Source organism: Passer domesticus, chromosome 1, assembly GCF_036417665.1.
Source record: "Passer domesticus isolate bPasDom1 chromosome 1, bPasDom1.hap1, whole genome shotgun sequence".
Classification (NCBI taxonomy): domain Eukaryota; kingdom Metazoa; phylum Chordata; class Aves; order Passeriformes; family Passeridae; genus Passer; species Passer domesticus.
The window spans coordinates 26,981,493-27,000,915 of NC_087474.1; the positions used below are offsets into that span (position 1 = coordinate 26,981,493).

The following is a 19,423-nucleotide window of genomic DNA, read 5'->3' on the forward strand; positions in this document are numbered from 1 at the left end:
TACAATGACTGATATTTAGATTTTGCAGAATATATAGATTCGTTATTTGTTCCTGCTCTCTTATCAGCTCTTGAAACTTAGAAAAATATTTTATTTTGCTATTTAATGATCTGCTGAAGTGCCTGAGAAATGATCTGCCTTTTTCCACTTACCTCCTACTCATGATGTATGAATGAAAAAATAGCTTTCTTCCTCATATGTTGCAAAAACCACAATCTTATGATTTACAAGAACCAAAAGAACAAGAAGAAAGAGTAAAAACTCTGAAGAGAGCATGTGAAAATGAGTCAAATGTGTCACGTTTGTGATCACTTCACAGCACACTGAATAATAACTCACACCACCTGTTTTTTCTTTTTAAAGCAGTGAAACAACACTGAACTAGCCCTTGCACAAGATGGAGTCTGGCCTCATATGCAGAGTATTTCCAGTTCTGCCTTTCATTCCTGTGTGAGAACAGCCCTTTCTCCAAAGTTGAAGAGGTCCTGAAGGAATAGTGGGGGTGGTCCAGGGTCACTACCTGGTGAACCTCACCTGCCTTGAGAGGCCCAGGAAAATGAATGTTGTTAATTTGTTCCTAGGGATCTTTTAGTGATGACTTGAGGAGAGTTAGCACAGGATCAAGATTATGGAAGTAGATAATTGTCAGCTTTTAGCCTAGCAGTATATGAATACAGCAGTACAGCAAGGTCTGGTTTAGAACTAGTAACTCAAATACTGGAAAAGGTTCATATTTTCAAAAGTGTTGGTAAGAAATCCTTATATGTTGAGAACAATTTTCCACTTTTGCACACAACATCAATGCTGGTTGTTTTTGTAAAGGATGAAATTGTCATCAGGCTGCACTTGGTACTGCAGTAAGGCTCAGTGAGTTTGTCTTAGAGAAGAGTTCAGACATGAGAGTTTCATGGCCCTAAAGTATTAGAAACAATCAAACAGAGCCCCACCACACTGTATGTTTAAGTTATACTGAAACAACTATTGTTATACTAAAAGATATCATGGCCATCATTGGTTCAATCCAATTTAGAAAATGGTCTTTTTTGTGGTACATTAGTTTAAAAAATTTTTTATATCTGATTGGCTGCTCTAACTCGGTAAAATGTATTTATGTCAACCTCATTAAGAACTTCTTCAACTGTTGTTAGGAAAATGAAGTTAAAATCAGAAACAGTATGTCCCAGAAATGGAATTTACCCTTTCACTTGCAGTATTCCTCTGGGGGTTTTATATATAGTTTTATTTGTTATAAATAAAAACCAGACTCACTGGCAAATTTTTATGACAAAATTCCAAGAAATTCACCTCTTAAAACTTGATAGAAAAGAAAACTTGTTATATACATTTCTGTATAAAAGATATTATTTCTTTTCCCGTTTGCCTGTTAATCTGGAACAGAAGAACAGGAGATTATTACAATACATAGTAAAGTGGAGAGGACATTCATAGAGATTTCTGGCCAATGATAAGAGCAAATTCTCAGAGGAGATCCCATTAGAACCATCATGGGAAAGAAAAAATTTTGTAACCATTTACTTTTTGTTTGTATATTAATTTAAAATTTTGATTCTGAAAAACCTTCTCTAATCTTAATTTCCTAGGAAACCTATCTATTGAGATGTTTTATCACTGCTTTCTATTTTGTCATCATTCATGACAGTGCAAAGTGGGTTAAAATGCTATTAGCATTGTGGTAGCATGAACAAAATCAAAAGATGAGTTTTACATAAGGGCATAGCAATGAAAAAATACACTTCAGGGGAAAAGTTTTATGTTGATGATTATACAGACGCACTGGAAACACAATTCAGAGAAAACTAGCAAGAGAACTGTTTCAAGCTGAAAACTCAGGGTAAGTCAGGGGAAGCAGATGCAGGGGTCTTATAAGCATTTTTCTTTCCCAACTTTGTGGAAGGTTCTGATTTCCAGCCGCCTCTGTAGCTTTCTGAGTGGCAGCAAACTACACACTGTAGCCTTTGGCTTCTGCTGTGTGCACCCAGCTGCACACAGTCCTTGCTGTGAGTCTCCTATCTGGCCTGCCTGGTAGCCTTGAGCAGATAAGAATTGAAGAAGTGCCTGACCCCTGGCCCACAGAAATTAATCTCATCTTGTTGCTCCTTTAGAGAAGAGAGGCACAATAAGTGGACAAAAGGTAAAGCAACCAAATAAAAACCTCAAAATAAGAAAATCCTATTACAGTCATCACTAAAGTTCACAGCCCTGGCTAATTTAATCCTCCTAGCAAAAGAAATTAAAAGAGAGAATTCAGTTGTGATGTATTTAGTTCCTAAAACATAAAAATTATTATTGAGTTAGTTCCCTCAAATTTGAAAGCCCTGTATCCTTCATCTTCTACCAAACTAGAAAAAGTGGCATTCAACATGGTTTCTCATCATTCAGATAAATTTTATCCCTTCATTGCAAGGTACTGGCCTATCTCATGAAGACTATAGCAGTCTTTTCTTTTTTACTATCCTTGTTCTAAGGCAAAAACAGGGAAATTTACTGTGATAGCCTTTTTGTGGCAGATGGTAAGAAATTCTGGGAATCAGACTCTGAAGGTGGAGAAATCCAGTTCTAGGTGCAGGATAGCCTCAGTTGAAAAGTTGATGCCAGCTTCTACGTTATAGGAGTTGGATGGTTTTGACTGCGTTAAAAAACAGAAAAGAAATTACATTCATCACAAAAATTACATATTCTCTGTTTCAACTCTTAAACTTTCAGTTTTAGATTTAGTCATGTAAACAAGTAATGCATGTTCTTAGTAGCCAGAGCAGAGGAAATATTTAAAATAAGGCTGAATGAAAACTACCAAAGTAAGGAAAAAAATGCCAGTTAAGACTGGAGTCATACTTTGAGTGTAATAGAGAGATGAACAAAAAAATGGTGTCAAACTAGAGTTGCCCATTTGATTTAAACAGAGGAAAGCAATGTGTTGTACTGTACTGTGAATCTATGTTTTTTGCTTCTTACAGGACAAGACAGTTGTTATTCCTCTTATCCTGTTATCTGAACAGAAGTCTCTACACTGACACAGTCATAACAAGTGACGTGGGAGTGCAGAGTGTATCTGCAACACTATCAGGACAGGATGCTTTCTGTTAGGAGATCTCTTAACTTATTATGTGAAGTGCAGAAAACTATCAGAATTAACTGTTGAGGCTTTTTCCCTGTTCTGTATTCTATTCACTCTCATTTTGCCAAGTCAAACTTTGCCTTGCTTTTAGCTTTTCATAATGCTGATTGAAAGATTTTTGCAAGGAGAATTACTAATACCAACAAGGTTGGCTGAAGTCCTAATGTAATGCTTTTACTGAAGTCAGTCAGCAGGCTATTCCCTTTATCAGATATTAAATGTCAGCCTAGGAGACAAGTAGCCCCCACTGAAATCAATATCTGCTAGTGTAGCAGTCATTAGTGGTTATTCATTAAAACAGCAGGCTGCTTCTCCCACTGAATTAAAGACAAAATTCTTGCACCAAGTTGATCTCTCTATACTCTCTGTTAAGGCAGGTTCATTGAGAATCAAGTCTTTTTACAAAATGTTGCTTTCACAGGCTGGCTGGTTATAAAGGTTCATAATAGGTGTATGAATGTGTAACATGATGAATGTGTCAAAATCTGACAAAGGGCTTAACATTCCCACATATTAATAATAAATATTTGGATTGAAAACAAGTGGAAAATGACCATAAAATTCAACATTGACAAAAATAACAATAACTTATATCCCAGTGATTTTTAAAAAAATGAAACTTTGTATTCTCAAGGTTCTGATGATATGTATCAGCCATAACCAGGACACTCATGTATTATTTTAATGGAGTGAGTGTTATTCCAGTGTACATTCCAACTGGCAGTTTTATATACTTATATAAACTTATATACCTTTATATATACTTATATACCTTTATATACTTATATACCTTTATATATAAGGTATTATTATTATTAACAATAATAAGTGTAAGGTGAAAAGGTAATGATTCCTGTTTTCCTTAGCTCATATTCCCCCAGGAAGCTGAAAGGGTGAGAGGTTAAATAGAAAGTATCTGATATTTGTGGTTGAAGTAACAGGGACACCCCCACGCCATGTTTGCCTATATTTGTCATCAAACGATTCCAGTTCTCCTGGTTCAAATGAGAAATAATTTATTTAAGGATGCTGATGAGAATTTGAGTGGAGGTGGCAGCTCATTCAAAGGAACGTATAATTCAACCTTTATCTAAAAAGCAACAAGTAACAGGCAGCAGAAACACTGTTAGAAAAAGAGTTTTGCAGTTATGGGTTTTTTAATGAGGACCATAAAATCAGAAGGATCTTTTCATTTGTGAACTGGATTGGACAGGAAGGGTTTAGTTTTCTGTTCTAGAGAGGAGCTTGGTTCAAGTACTTCAAATCATGGACATATGAGGCCTGTAGGACACAGCACCACTTTCTGTCTGACTTTTTATTTAGTTGAAAAGGGAATTAGTATTTTTCAAGTACAAGATGTGTAAGCTATCATGAAGCTGGGTAAATAGCTTGTGTTAAGCATATAGAAAAACTATTAGAAAGGTTAGAAAAAGGAAATAACAGCAGAGATTAGATAGATTGATTAGATAGATTGGACAGCTAGATTAGATAGATTAGATAAATAGATAGATATGGCCTACTTTTGGTAAACTGATTAACAGAGGATTAGAGACTAAAATGGCCTCCCTTGCACCTGGCTTGTGGGTGATGTTCTGCAGGAGTGATTACAGATTTGGTTGTCTTTGATATTCTGTCCTTGGGGTCCCTTCATTTGTATAATAATCCCTAAAAACTGTATAAATTTTAATATTTAATGTTGAAGTGTAAAAATCCTATATCACTATTGTGTACAGACCTTGAATAAATCCCATGACATATGGTGTCTCAATAAAAGTAGCATAATCTTTCTGAAAATCTTCCTAATGTATGTAGGAGTCATGGATATTAAACAGTATAAAAATTTAAGCAAATTATATGTAAAAGCCTGAATATAGATTTGTAGAATAGTTTAGTTTGAAAAAGATATAAAGATTAGCTAGTTCAGAACCCCCTGCCATGTGCAGGGACACCTTCCACTAGACCAGGTTTCTCAAAGCCCCATTCAACATGGCCTTGAACACTACCAAGAATGGGACATCCACAGCTTCTCTGGACTATCTGTTCCACTGTTTTACCACTTCTCCAGTAAGGAATTTCTTCCTCATATCCATTCTAAATCTGTTCTCTTTCACTTTTATACCAATATATGATTTTATATTGGTCGGAAAAATTTTTCTTAATGGTCAATTTCCACCTCTTACCCTTCAGGTCTAAGAAATGTTCCTCACTACTAATTAAACACTCAAAAGGCTTATGAGAAGCACCCATGTATAGAAAGACTGAAGTGAAGCTAACAGCAGAATGCTGTATCAGATAGCAAATTTGAGACAAAGTCATTTAAGTCATTGTGTTCATGAGAGGAAGCACTTATTGAACTCATAACTTGGGTTTCTTGAGTTCAATAAAGTTGTGAGTAGGAACCTTTGGGTTCAGGCTTCTTTGCTGGCTGAAATTAGAAACAAAACTCATAAACAAAATTATGACAAATAATTTTTCCTGTTTCTCTCCCACATATCTTAGGTTAAAGTGAGAGTAACTGTGGTATAACTAATGAGAATTTTATGAGATTATTATGACTGAATGCTTTAAATGACAATTAGAAGTCATTGAATGAATGCATGCTATTCAATAGCTAACCTGGCTATGCAATTTGTAGTCTGAGATACTAAAGAGCAAGACCTATCTGCCTGTCACACTGGTCTCATTAGAGAGAGATCAATACCTCTTTTCCCTGATTGTAAGAAGGAGAGAGTAAAAGAACATCCACACAACAGAGAAATTATGCTTAATAGTTGGAAATATTTAAAGAGATAGTTAGGATGAATTCTTCCTTTACTGAGTCAATTCAGCAAAAAATTCGCTAATGAGTCTGATTCTGAATATTCAAATATATGTAGGGGTAGACTGGTTACTAGAATTGCCAAATCAGGATTCCTTACCCCACGACACTATGAGAAATCTGGACACAGATATCACCTCCCTCTTGAACACTTAGTTTCATTAAGAACATGCTGTATTCTGCTAACAGACAACGCTTTTTGTCAAAGGCCATCAAAGAGATATTAAGACCTAACAATTTTTTTGACCAGTAGAAATGTTTCCAATATTGTTATTGGAGACAATTATATATAGGAACTGTCATTGTACAGTAAGCAGGCAAAGTAAGAGTGATAATTTTATACAGATTGATTTCTAGAGGAGATATTCTCATATTTTTTTGTTCCTACAGGAAGAAATCCTTATGGTTTGCCCCTATTATTCATCATCTAACTTCTGTTAAGTCTAGCTGCATTTTCAAGAGCATCATCAAATCATGACCTATTTTTCTACAAAGTCCAAAGTAATTCAATGGTAGGATATTGTGTCATGACAGAAATTTAAGAGGTTGTCCATTTGGAGAGGATTGTGGTTACTCTTCAGAGTACCAAATCCACCTACTAGTCACATGAAATGAGAAAGATTCATAACAAAGCAGAAGTCAAAAAAGTACAAAAGGAATCTTTATTCTTTCGGCATTACCTACACCCAGCTCAATTTTTCTTTGCAGGATAGACACCACTCAGGAAAAAAAGAAGTGACACATTTTATTCATTAGTGGGGGCCAAATTTACCTGATGCTTGGCAAATCTTAATCAAACAAAGAATTGCCAACAGCCATTAAAGTTACAATGAAGAAGAACACGATATTCTTATTGCTGAAATATTTTGGTTTTTTATTAAGGAGTTAGGAAAGAGAGCTATAAAATAATTCAAAATAATAACAAGAAAACCCCTATACCAAATATTGCCCAGTATGTGACAAGAATGAAATAAGAAAGGAAGGCAAAGCAGTAATGGCATACAAGCAGAACTGCACTGGCAAGAATCTGACCCCAGAACTGGTGCTGACATGCACACCCAGAAAGCTGGTGGTGGTGCACATCTCTTGCTCACTGCAGTATTTCTCCATGTGTCTGCTGAAATAAGTTGATTGTTCACAATTATGGAAACAGAAGGTATAAAACTCTTCATCTTGTTGGTTAGGGAAAATGCAGGAAATGCCACGTTGTTTATCTTTTAGACAATTCTATGAACAAAGCCTTAGTTGCCTAAATCTTTTCATATTACAACAGCTGACCCCACAATTGGCAAATTATTTAAATGCAGGCCAGACAAAGTGTGGGGAACACCTTAATTCTGCTGTTTTTCTCAGTAAAACCTGTGTGCATTGCAAAAAACAATGCCACTGTTGCTGTGCTAACTGCTCAACATCACTTATTACTTCCTTGACCATATACTGATGTATATATTAGGTATTCCAGTGATCCCAAGGAGAGTAAAACAGTAAAACAATTAGCTGGCTTTTGAAACCAATGCATTGTATTGTGTATGTGTGCACATATGTTGATATGAACTTATATATATATATATATGTGCACATTTAGAATTTTCAAAAAACGTTTTACAATTTCCATGTTGGAAACCCAACTATACAAAAATAAGAACTGGGAGGTGAATATTCAACTAGATAGATTCCCCCACCCATCCCAGTTGACTCTGATTCACTGAGAGATTTAGACAGCAAGAATTAGGACCAATTTCAGTCTTGAATGATTCACATCACTTCTGGATTTGGTCCCAAGCATATAAAAATAGAAAATTATAATAAGATTAGATTGCTGCACTTCCCTGTTTATTAGCCATTATTTCTCATTGTATTGTTTGCTTCATTTGATTGTTTTGTTTTTGCTTCCTGACAAGGCTGTTGAAGGCTGCCTACAGAGAAACCACTTAGTCAAATTGCTCCTTTGTGTAGGGAAGACAGAGTTTTAGAAATGAAGCTTGGAAAACTAAACATCAGATTCTACCTTCTTTTTTGTGTAGAGAACCTTAAGTGACTTTGTTGCCAGTTCTGTCAACAGCTGGGAATGAATTCAGTACCCCTGTGCAAATCTGAGTTTGGGAATAAATAGAAGATGATGGCTTTAACTCAGGATTGTGTTATTATCAGTGTTATTTGGGCACAAAATTGGCTTACTTAAGATTCAATACAAAATCATATGCCTTATTCTGTTATAAATAGAAGGTTTGAGTGAGAAGTGGAAAATGCAGAAGGCAGAAGAGGAAGCAGCTGTGGTGGCTGAGAGAGGACCAACATGAGCTTCAGAGAAATGACAGTAATGCCATCCCCACATTGCTTTCTTAGAGTGCTTCAACAAATACACTCTTCCAAAATGACAGACAAGCAATCTTACTCTTACCTTGATGGAAAACCATTATTTTCTCCTATTGATGCTCTGTAAAAGCCTGAAACTAGAGTCCCAAGGTGTCTTCAACGTCTAAACAAGTTCAGAAAGTTTTTCTGAGATGCTCTCCTGAGTACACAAATAGCATTTTAGGTTACCAAGTGCTTGGTTAAGTGCCAGTCTTTGAGACCAAGAGGTTACGGAAAGCTTTGCTTTACAGTCAGCAGGGAGGAGTTGGCAACTTAAAGGCAAAAATGTTCACCCATTATTGAAAGAGCATTATGACAAACCATGGTGTTTCTCTAGGGTTCTGTGTGGTCCATTATTTTTTCTTGTTATGAAGTTGAGTAGCAACTAGTGGAAACATGCTTTCTTTTTCTCAACTCTATCAAATCTACCTTCAGAAACTTGGCATCTCCATTCCCTTTATTCCAGAGATAGCATTGGATTATCTCTGGACCTGAATTTCTGGCATAGAAATAACACAAGTGAAAAATCTATATCTGGAAAAACAGGTAGCTGACTTCTGAAAGTTGAAGCATTTTTGGCCCAGAGAAATATTATGAAAAAGAAATTCTTGTCTCCCTATGCTAAAGGGCACCTTCTGCTTGGTTAATATCCAATGTTTTACCAGAAAATACTGTTATATGGCTAAGGACAGGCTTCATACTGTACTTTTGACCACAATTTATATATCATTCATCTGGTTTAATTACAGGATATGGATAATTTTTGTCTCACTGACTCTGACAGCCTGAGCTCTATACGTTAGCAGGTTTATATAAAAATTTTATTTCTTTTATCTGTACATTACTTAAATGCAAACTCATTCTTCTAACTGATATCAGAAAGGCTGCTTACCTTTGTGTGTTCCTCTCCTTGTTATCAGGTGTAGTTTGAATGAACACAAAAAGAATTTCAGACATCTAGGTAACCATGTAGTAATAATTGCATGAAGGAAGAAATTTTCTTAATAAGGTAATCCTAAATTCATCAAACAGTTACATAAAACTACAGAAAATGTATTTATGGCTCAAGATTATATAAATTTCTCTCTCTTCAGCACCTTCTTTAAATGCCTTTTTCTGTCAATGGTTACAAGCTAAATTATTATTTTTCCCGAGGTAGTTTTTCAATATGAAAAGGACAATGAGTTATGTGGTAACTCAAATTTGAGAAGAGAAGTGAGTGCTTTTGTAGTGCAAGAAAATATGTACTGAGTGTCACTGATCTACAGTAGTTTTAAAAATCAGAACCAATTTCTTGTTTGGATGTTTACTCATTGCTCTGTGGAATCAGATGAGTTTTGTTTATAGTTTGGAGTAGTGTCTTAAACAGAGAGGACCAGGCAAGCAAACAATTAATAGCAGAGAGTAACAGAAATGGGGATTGTCCTTAAATGCCACTAGAGATGGTTTTTGTGCCCTGCAACATGTGAGTTGCTGTGCCTGTAACAGATCACCCCTGATGGAGATCAGTGGCTCTGTGCCACTTTGTTTCAGATGAGAATCTGCTATTTGGCAGAAGGAATACAATCTTTGTTTTCAGTCCATTTTATCCTTCCTAAGATGTGCTTATTGTTTTAAACTGCCAGGACTTTCTTAGAATCTTATGAAGTGATGCTACATCTGTCTCAGCAATGAATATTAGAGGTTAGTTACGTACAACATACAATTATTTTAGTAGCTAGGCTTGAATGTAATATGCTTTGATATCATTGAATCCTTCCAAGTTGTTTGGTTCTATCGAAATGTAAACAGAACTTTCTGACCTGCCTTCTGTTTGTATCATGCTACATTTTAAGTGCTGCTATCATAGCTCATCCTAATTGTGAGTACTAATATTGTCTGTGTTTTAAATTAGCTGGCTGAGATAATCTGTGTATATTCAATTGTTGATGGAAATTGGAGTACTCCTACTCCAGAAAGGTGGATTTTTTCATTTTTAGCACATAGAAAACTGTTTTTTGCTCATTGCTACACTCTCTACACTCAAATTCTTGTTTATAGGCACAGTAGAAACATTTCCATTTATAGACAAGAATTTATTTTTATAATCAGTGAAAATTTAACCATCTAATTCAAGAAATTCTATGCGTAGTTCTAATACAAAAAGAAAGTGATAACAACAACACAGGTAAAATTTTTACATGTACAATTCCTACTTCCTACTCCATTTCTTGTGTTAGCCTCATTTCTACTGATGGTCTGGCTGCTGAGCTTGATGGTTTCCTGCTGATGTTGTTGGTGAGGCATTACAGTCAACAGTCAGCATCTTGACATGGCATGAGGAGTATGTTTGTGCAGCTAGTTTCTTCTTGCTTGTTCTAGGATTGATCAGGAGTGATTTTTATACATTTTCTGACATACTTTTATGCCTCTCATTTTTCCTCATTGGTCAGTAGTTTTCCATTACACCTAAATTTACAATATATGGTGATTTTCCTTATGTTAGACTCTTGTTTTTTGTTACTCCCTAAAATGAGTTCTGTCCAGCTTCATGTCTACATGTCTTTAGCTGTGGATAAGTTTTTTATAGTCAAGGGACCTCCAATGCCAGCCTGTGCCCTCTCCTTCAGCTTGTGGCCCTCTTCACTGCATCTCGTCTTCAACACTCAGGGCCTGTTTTTCTCTGCACTATGTGATCATGCTAGAGTTGTAAATACTCCATTTTCCATAGGATAACTGCTTGTTATTGATTTGTAAATGAAAGGATATAAAGTTGCACTGTACAAAGATAAACAAAAGTAAAATAAATCAGCCGTAGACTTGTGGTCAATACAAGAAATTGCTGTCACATCTAAACTAGGTAAAACAAAACCAGAGACAGGTCAAGAGAAGTTCAGGCAGAGCGAGCCTGACAAGCCTGAGTCCTGAAGCCTTGTAATTCTGCATGGAGCATATGGTCTGTTAGCAATGGCAATACAGTATTACATGGTTACCTAGTTACATAATCTTTTATTTATTTCCCTTTTTGTAGCATCTTGCCTGAGACAGCAAAGGGAGAGCTGAACATTCATATAATGATATTATGAGGAATTGGGTCATTATTCTCAGTAATTCAGTTGCTGAGTAACCACAAAGCATTGGTGAGCATTTGGAGCTCATCACTGGCACAGTCTGTCTCTGATTGCACTGCATGTTAGCATTACTTCTTTCAGGTGCACTAATATGGTAAGGCAGCACTGATTTTTCTAATAACACATCTTCCCCCACTCTTGTGAGTCCCAAATGTCCTTACCAGAATTAGTAAGAGTGATAAAATTAAAAAATAATGACATAAATGGGCTTACAATAGTGAGAAAGCCTGTGTTTTCTCAAGGATTTCTCGGTGTAGCACAGATTGACACCAGACTTCTGCCTGCACTCAGACAGTAAACTGCATGGGAGCACTGTGACATCCATATGATGTGCTTCTTCCTCTGATGGACATGGTGGGCTTGAGGGTAAATGGACAAATCTTTCTGTTTGAAAATAATTCAGAAATAATTTTTGTTGTAAGAGGCATTAAGACACAGTATATGACAAATGCGTGAAAGTAGGTGAAGGATGAAAATCTTTGGTGACTATAATTGAACCACTTTTGGCAGAATCTAAAGGCAGTTAATTCTAACCAGAGAATGTTATGAGAAATGTACTGCCCAGGCAGCTGCATTCATGTCTGAAGCAGAAACTGATTTTTGCTGTCACTTTACCTCATTTAACAGTGAGTGCATCTATTTCAAACTTGCTGAAAGGAATAATTTCCAACTTATTGTAGACAAATCCTGTCTACTTCAACCTAGTTGTGTTAGGTTCTGTTAAGAATATAGCTACATCTTCACAGAGGTGGCTGCAAAGTGTGTCTGCACTCTCTTCTTGCTACAATAATGCCATTGCTGGTGTCTGAGCCAATAAGGAAATGTTAATTTGTATAGGTTATGTCTGCAGGAATTGTGCAGTACTGTAGAGAATTGTGGGAAGACATTTCAATCCCATTTCTTGTATTACAAAGATTATTGGCTTCAATTTGGACTCTGTAAGAAAGAGATGTTTCTACATGAGTAAGGACAGGAAAGAGTAAATTTAGGACATTTTTTGAATGAGAAAAAAACATATTTGGATCCATAGAAACACAGAAATGTTGGAAAGGACTTCTAAAGATACGCAGTCCAAACACCCTGCTATGCACAGGGACATCTTTCAACCATATTAGCTTTGTTGACTTGAATCTTCCAAGCCTCCAAGAACAGATGTTTCACAAGATGTATAGACACCATTCCCCAGGATTTCATCCTTCCAGTGAAAATCTTTCCTTGTGTCCAATCTGAATTTCCCATGCTGTGGTTTGCAAACATTCTTTCTTGTTACACTGTTTGGCACCACCCAGAACTGAAACCCAGTTTGGTTTCAGGCTGTTGGAAGTACTCATCTGCTTTCCAGCTACATCATAGTCAGATTGCCCTCAACTGGCTGTCTTCCACCTCCACAAACTCTTGAACAGGCGATTTTGGCACCTTTTTGATCTCTTCAAGTCTTTCTACACCACTTCTGACTTGGAGATTCAAAACTCTAGAAAGTCCACAGCTCACAGAGCCATGGGTCATGTCAGACTATTAGATATACTACTATGAGATCCAAATTCATTGTTAACATTGGCTGGAATGAGATGACACCGTGGTGCCTGTGGTACATCAAGCTTCAGCTGCCTACTTTTCCAGTTTCTGCAACCTAGGTAAACATTCTTCTACTCATCAAGACCTGAAATAAAACTGATGTTTTTTTTCCAATGTGGCTTCATCTCTGCATGAGCTAAATTCTTTGAAATGAAAAGTTCATGCACTTTTCTTGTCCTAGTGGATAGGTCAGAGCAGTCCCAGTAAATCCATCTCTCATATTTTCTTTATGCTTTGAATTGTTTTCTGGATTATGTGTTTGGCTTGATATTTATGGCTTGTAGGACATCTGAAAGCAATATTTATTTCTTGTTGTTCTAGAGAGGAGAAAAGATGTCTTTAAATGTATCAAGAACTGTTATATAGACCTTTTAGTTGCCGTACAGGATTCCAAATTACCTGTAATAACTCAGGAAGCAGGCCTGCCTCTTTTGGAGTATAGCTGGATGAAGAGTCTGTTTTAATGAGCAGCAGTTGTACAAAATCAAAACAAGATGTTCTGGTAATAAAGTATTGGATGGGGAATAGTAAGGAATACATTGTAGTGCTGCTATACCAATAAATTAACAATCTGATCTCAGCAATGAAATTGTGATTCTTACTTGGTCTCAGAAAAGATATTGAGGGACTACGGAGAGGTCAGATAGAGGTGACAAGAAGTGGTACAGGGAGAAACCCTTTAACCCAAAGGCAGTTTGAAATCTGGCTATGTTTACTTAGCTGCAAATAAAAGTGAACTCAATAGTTGAAGAATTTTGTAATTCAGATTGTCTCTTTTATCTTTTCTTAGGACACAGAGCAAAAGTAACTGTTGCACTGGCAGTGTTGACTCCTTAAATCAATGGATTTAGCAGTTCAAGAAGGAACTGAGCAAGACTATTGAAATAAGTAGTAATAACAAAAATATGAATGAAAGTCTTTGTAAGTGAGGATTTGATCCCGCTCCAGGAACGGGCGACTAGAACAAGGAAAAAATATCCCTATCCCCATTCCTCAGTTTTTGAGATGATCTAAGGCCAGATCCAGAGCTCCTTGATCCTTGGTATGAAAGTTGAAGAAATTCTTATAGTGACACTTGTAATGTCTCAAAAATCTGTTTAGTTAATACTCTCAATGTTTAGTGCAAAAATCTATTTTCTCATCCCAACCTTGCTATGAGATAGAACAAAGCACTTGAAGAAATTATGCTTGTTTTCTCAGGTTTTGGTAGTGCAGATTTTAAAAGTTATTTCAAAATCTGGATTTTTAAACAAGAATTTTTAAGCTTAATTTTTAAAACTTCAGTTGCATTATAATATTTTTATTTTGGGTGATTTGCCTAGAATATGGTCATATCTTTTTCCTAAATGATTATGTTTATAGGATCCAAAAATATGTATGAGTAATTTAAATTATTATGCCTCTTGCTTCCTTAAATCTGGTTGTTCTGTACTACAGCTTGTTACTACAGCTTGTTGCCTCTGCTACTAATTAGAAACTGCAAATCAAAGCCTAATTAAGCACTTTAGCTATGAAAACTGTGCAATACCAAAGAGTAGGTGGATTAATATGTTTAATATTTGACACAGCCTGTAGAATGAAAAATAGAACAGTGAAAGTATGTTCAAGGAGTTCAGTAAAAATTAGGTTCAGATGGTACAAGCTGAAAGTCTTTGTTATGCTATTTAGGCAATGCTCTGTTTTTTGTCTACCTTCTCTACAGCCTCTTTTTTAGACACACAGAATTTCACATTTGGCTATGTAATTTTAGAGACAGATAGTGTCTCTTTTTTTTTTCATTTTTGCTCCAGCTACCAGACCTGTAAGTGTGTGACACACTGAAGCTTCACCAATGTAGTTTCAGATGGTTAAAATTTAAGTTAGTCCATCCATGGGGTTGCACTCAGTGCAATCTTGATGTATGTTGATTTAACCTGAGATGAAAATTACCTAAAAAATGCCAGTGAAGGGTGAATTAAATTAGAGAAGGCAAAGATATCACATTTCTGGTCTTGTGGAGTTGAAATCACACCTTTAATTAAACTAGGACAGGTTTGACTAGAGAGGATAAAGAGGAAGCCTTTAGCTTCAGATGTAGTATGTACCATCATGCAATCTGTTACAAAGAGCTAATGTGTTGAACTCAGTGGCTCCATGAAGAATCTGTGGAAATTTCACTATCAGCTTGTGAAAATACCACATATAGGCATTAAGACTTTCTTTGAGGCTTAATTACTAAACTGTTTTTCAGTCAAATGTCTGTACACAAATAATTTCTCAGGTAATAGGGAATAACCAGGAAAAAATGGTTCCTGATAGTGAATCATCTTTCTGAATTTGAAGAAATTGCTGAAGTTGTTTCTATCTTTCAATTAACTAGCCTACTCTAAAGCCTACAATTTGCAGGATTTAGAACTGCTAACAGCAGCTGAATGCTACACAGCCTTTCCACAAATATTCAAAATGTTGAATGGTTTTACTTGCTTCATGATTTTTTTGGTAGTGAATCCCATGGACTAGTAATTTTAGATACTCTAAAATGTGAGAACCAAATTTAAAATTTTTATTACTTGTGCATGCCAGCAATATTATTCCAAGTTTCCCAGCTTTGGCATGATTTATTGTGCTGTCAGCAAATTCAGCTCAGACTGTTTCAATTACAAATATGACGTTCTCCAATTAGCTATTTATGAAATGCCTTCCTATTTCTACAAAGTAACCCTACAAAAAGAAGGAAAGATATTGTTACTGCTTTGTGAATTAAAGGGAAGTAAAACTTTAAAAGAATTCCTTTATAGTGCCTGGAAAAATTTTGACCAATTTTGACCTGTGTTAAGCTGTGCATTTCTCCTTCCCCTGTGCATCCAAAATAATGTTGAGCTGAGCATTTGAATACTTTTCTAAATATGACACATAGACTTATGCTCATCAAATTGAGTCTTCCAATACCTAGTGGACAGTTATAGAAGAGATAAAATTAGACTCTTCTCAGAGGTCTGTGATGGAGGGACAAGAAACACTACTATAGAACTGGACATAAAGAAAGGTCTTCTCACTGTGGATGATCAAGCAGTATAATAGGCTGTGGGATCTCTAGCCCTGGACATCTTCAAAACTTGTCTGGGCAAAGCCTTAAGTGAATACGAAGTTAGATTAAGTTTCTCAGAAATTATATTAAGTTTTTTTGAACAGGAGGTTGCACTACACTACCTCCAGAGGACTTTGCAATTTAAAATTTTTATGATTCTAGGGTTTTTCTACATGTAGAATTCTGCATTCTTTTCTCCATGGTAACAAAACGTAAGTTGATAGGATCCAAGGTGGCTTCAGTTATCCTCCTGTGGGGCTTCGAACTTTTCCTGTGTGGGGCTTTAAAGAAGGAGACATATATATCCTCTCACATCTGTGTACAAAGAAAAGCATGAATCTCTCTTTAAAGGGATCTTTTGAATAGATACTTTTATTTCTGAAAATGATTTTAAGCTGTGGATCACAGGCAGATAAGGGTGCTCCTGTTTCTCTTTCACATTTCCTACATAGTATTTTTTTGGCATCTTGAGTTCTGCTTAGACAGAAAATTTCTCTGGATTTCTACAGTGAGCTAATGACTGTCCTTGGCACTGGATTCAGACTAAAGTTAGGACATGAGGCTCTGCATTATGGAGGAAATAATTATTAGCTCTAGATTCAAGCCATTATGCCATGTAATACTGGTAGAGAGGGTCAAAAGTGCACAGCAGTATTTTTCCCCTCTAGTTTATTTTCTAGATAGTATGTGTCTTTGTTTTTAATATATTTTTCTGACATGGTTTAAGGCCAGTTTCATATTTTAGAATTCGTGATCCAGAGTCCTATTCACACGTAAGTCTTCTGCAAATTACTTTTGATACAATTAAAATCTACTGTTTACTGGTTTTGGTTGCTTTAGATCCAAATGAAGACTGATCATATTCTCCTTGCATCAGTGACTGGATTAGCTGTTTGATCTACTAATTCAAAGGTAGTAGTTTCTGAAAATACTTTGTTATGACTGAATTTGATGCATTATTTTTTTGACTAGAGTCTATTTCAAGCTTAGTTTGTATCTTAAGCTTCATTACTACAAGAAAATATATCTGTTACGTACCTCAATCATGACTATATTATATAAGTGTGAAATGAACTTTTTCGTGTGGTTTACTGATGTGAGAGGGTCGGATAGGAAATTCTCACAGCTGGCAGACAAAGAATTACTGTAGTTGCAAAGTGGTTGGGAACACGAATGTTGATTATTTCAATGAAAGAATTTAATTAGGCCTCCTAAGGAACAGGATATTACTGACATCACTGATTGCCAAAATGAGCAAAGTAATACAGCACTTACCATTGCAATATCACTCTCTTAATGATGCCATTATTAGAATTTGGCTGGCATCCTGAAATGTGTACAATAGCTTGGCAATAGTGTAATGATTGGGAAATCACAGATGTAAGGCAACGATGTGAAAGCCAAAGGTTTACTGAAAAGAAGTCCAGATGAAGCATTTTTAGTGCCTCTCAATGGCAAGGATCTGTAATGGACTGATTCTTTCTCATTACTGCAATATATAGGATAATTTTAAAAAGGAAAAAATCACAGTGTTTTCTTAGTTTCACTTGCCCACAGGCAAGCTTTCACTCCTTTTTAGTTTTACCACTTCCCTTATTAGGAAAGTTCTTCTACCCTATAGTATACCTATAGACAAGATTTAGCAGGTTCTCTGAGAAATTTAGTTTAGTTTCTGCACTGATATTCCATTAAAAATACCAAGGGATTTCACAGGATCCTGTTATAGGTCTCCTTGTGGATATACTGTTTTCAAATGTGGTGAATTCAGTATATCCACTGACCTGGATCAGTATCTGTGCTGCTCTAAATTTCTGCACTCATGTGATATCTCTAGAAAAGCCAGATTAGAGAAGACTCCTTTCTCACTCTAATACACACCATTCTCCTCCAACACAGGTGACAGACTAGTACTGAAGAGACATAGGGGCTATAGCCAAAAAATCTGTCACCATTTGTAACTCTGGCAGATATTTTTCAGTTTCTCCCTATAGTCCAATTGTATTCCTTCTGTAGCATTTTAAAACTGCAATAAAATCTGGCTCATATAATGTGAACTAAGTAGTGCTAACTTTTAAATTCAGTCTGAATTTCAATAGACAAATGTAATCCTAAGCACTTTTATTCTCAATTTGTATAAAAATACTTGTGGGGAGGATACTGAGGATAAAGCAGATATTTAAATGAATGGCATACAATGGAAGAATGAGGAGGGGATTGCCAATCTATATTTGGAATTTATAAATTCTCTCTTCATAAGTCTTTTCTGTCTCCTCTGCAGTAGAGATGTGGTTTGGTATGCTGGTATTTGAAACAACTGCTTTTAACAGAACCATTTATAGGGCAGACTGAATTTGGGATATTGTATTAAGAAAAAAAAATACTTGAAATGATATTCATGTGCAGCTAATATTAGCTCTAGTAACTAGGAAATGAGAAATGTTTTGAAAAACTTCTTATGTTATAAATATCCCAAAATACTTTGGATTGAATTTTACATTGAATAGATCCCAGTGATTCTTAACATTTAATTTCTATCTACTAATAAATTGCAGTGAATTTGGCCCCAGCCCCTTATTGCTGAATGTACAATAATAGCAGCTAACAAAGCTCTTTCAGCATTATGTGCAGCTTTTTTCAACTCCAAATCCTTTCACACATTTTCAAATTCTGAGATTACCCAGATTGTGATTCCATTCTTTGCTCTGTTTGAGCCTGCAGACTCTATTTTAGAGATGGAGCAGAGCTGTTCCCTACATTCATTTCCCTTATGTAGCATTTCCATTTGTGGGCAGTCAACAAGGCCTTTGCTCCCCCTCTACCCCATTCTGAAGCTGAAATGAGTCACCTACCATACAATTTCGATTAATCTCTTCACAATATTATGATGTACCTATAGGAAGTTCCTTGCAAAGCAGTGAAGGAACTGCTATATTCAAAGCTTACTTTCTGACTATTTATAAACGATTTGTAAACAATTATCCATCTGTTAGCACTGTACACTCAGAGCAAAATTTGTCTAATAATAAGTAATTTCCTAAACCTCTTGTAAAGAAACTATTTTTGCTGTCAAAACAAGGTACAATGTTCATGCTGAAATGGATGTACAAATATATGACAGCATTTGGGCCATGGTCTCCTTAACCTCTGATCCTGCCTCGAATAATGACTAGAAATCTTCATGACTCTATTTCTTTTTCCATTGGAAGAAGTGGATAGGAATTGTACATTTTCTTAGATCTGAGAGCAGCTGATATGTTGTGTCCCAGGGGAAAAGCAGATGTCCATAAGACTGTCACTAGCCCGATTGTTTGCTGCACTGCATTGACACTGGCTGTTCTGATGTTTGTATCCCCTCAGGTGGG

General features: G+C 36.0%; 1 long non-coding RNA gene across 10 annotated transcripts in view; it reads left to right on the top strand.

The window, feature by feature from the left end:
• The window catches only part of LOC135295330 (uncharacterized), a 298,178-nt gene that overhangs the window by 137,969 nt on the left and 140,786 nt on the right, over window positions 1–19,423 (top strand). Inside the window, exon 3 of one of the 10 annotated variants that reach the window (XR_010357427.1) lies at window positions 16,902–16,973. The exons of the other annotated variants lie outside the window; for them this stretch is intronic. This is a non-coding gene — a long non-coding RNA (uncharacterized LOC135295330). The remainder of the gene's footprint in view (window positions 1–16,901; window positions 16,974–19,423) is intronic. 10 annotated transcript variants of the gene reach the window in all.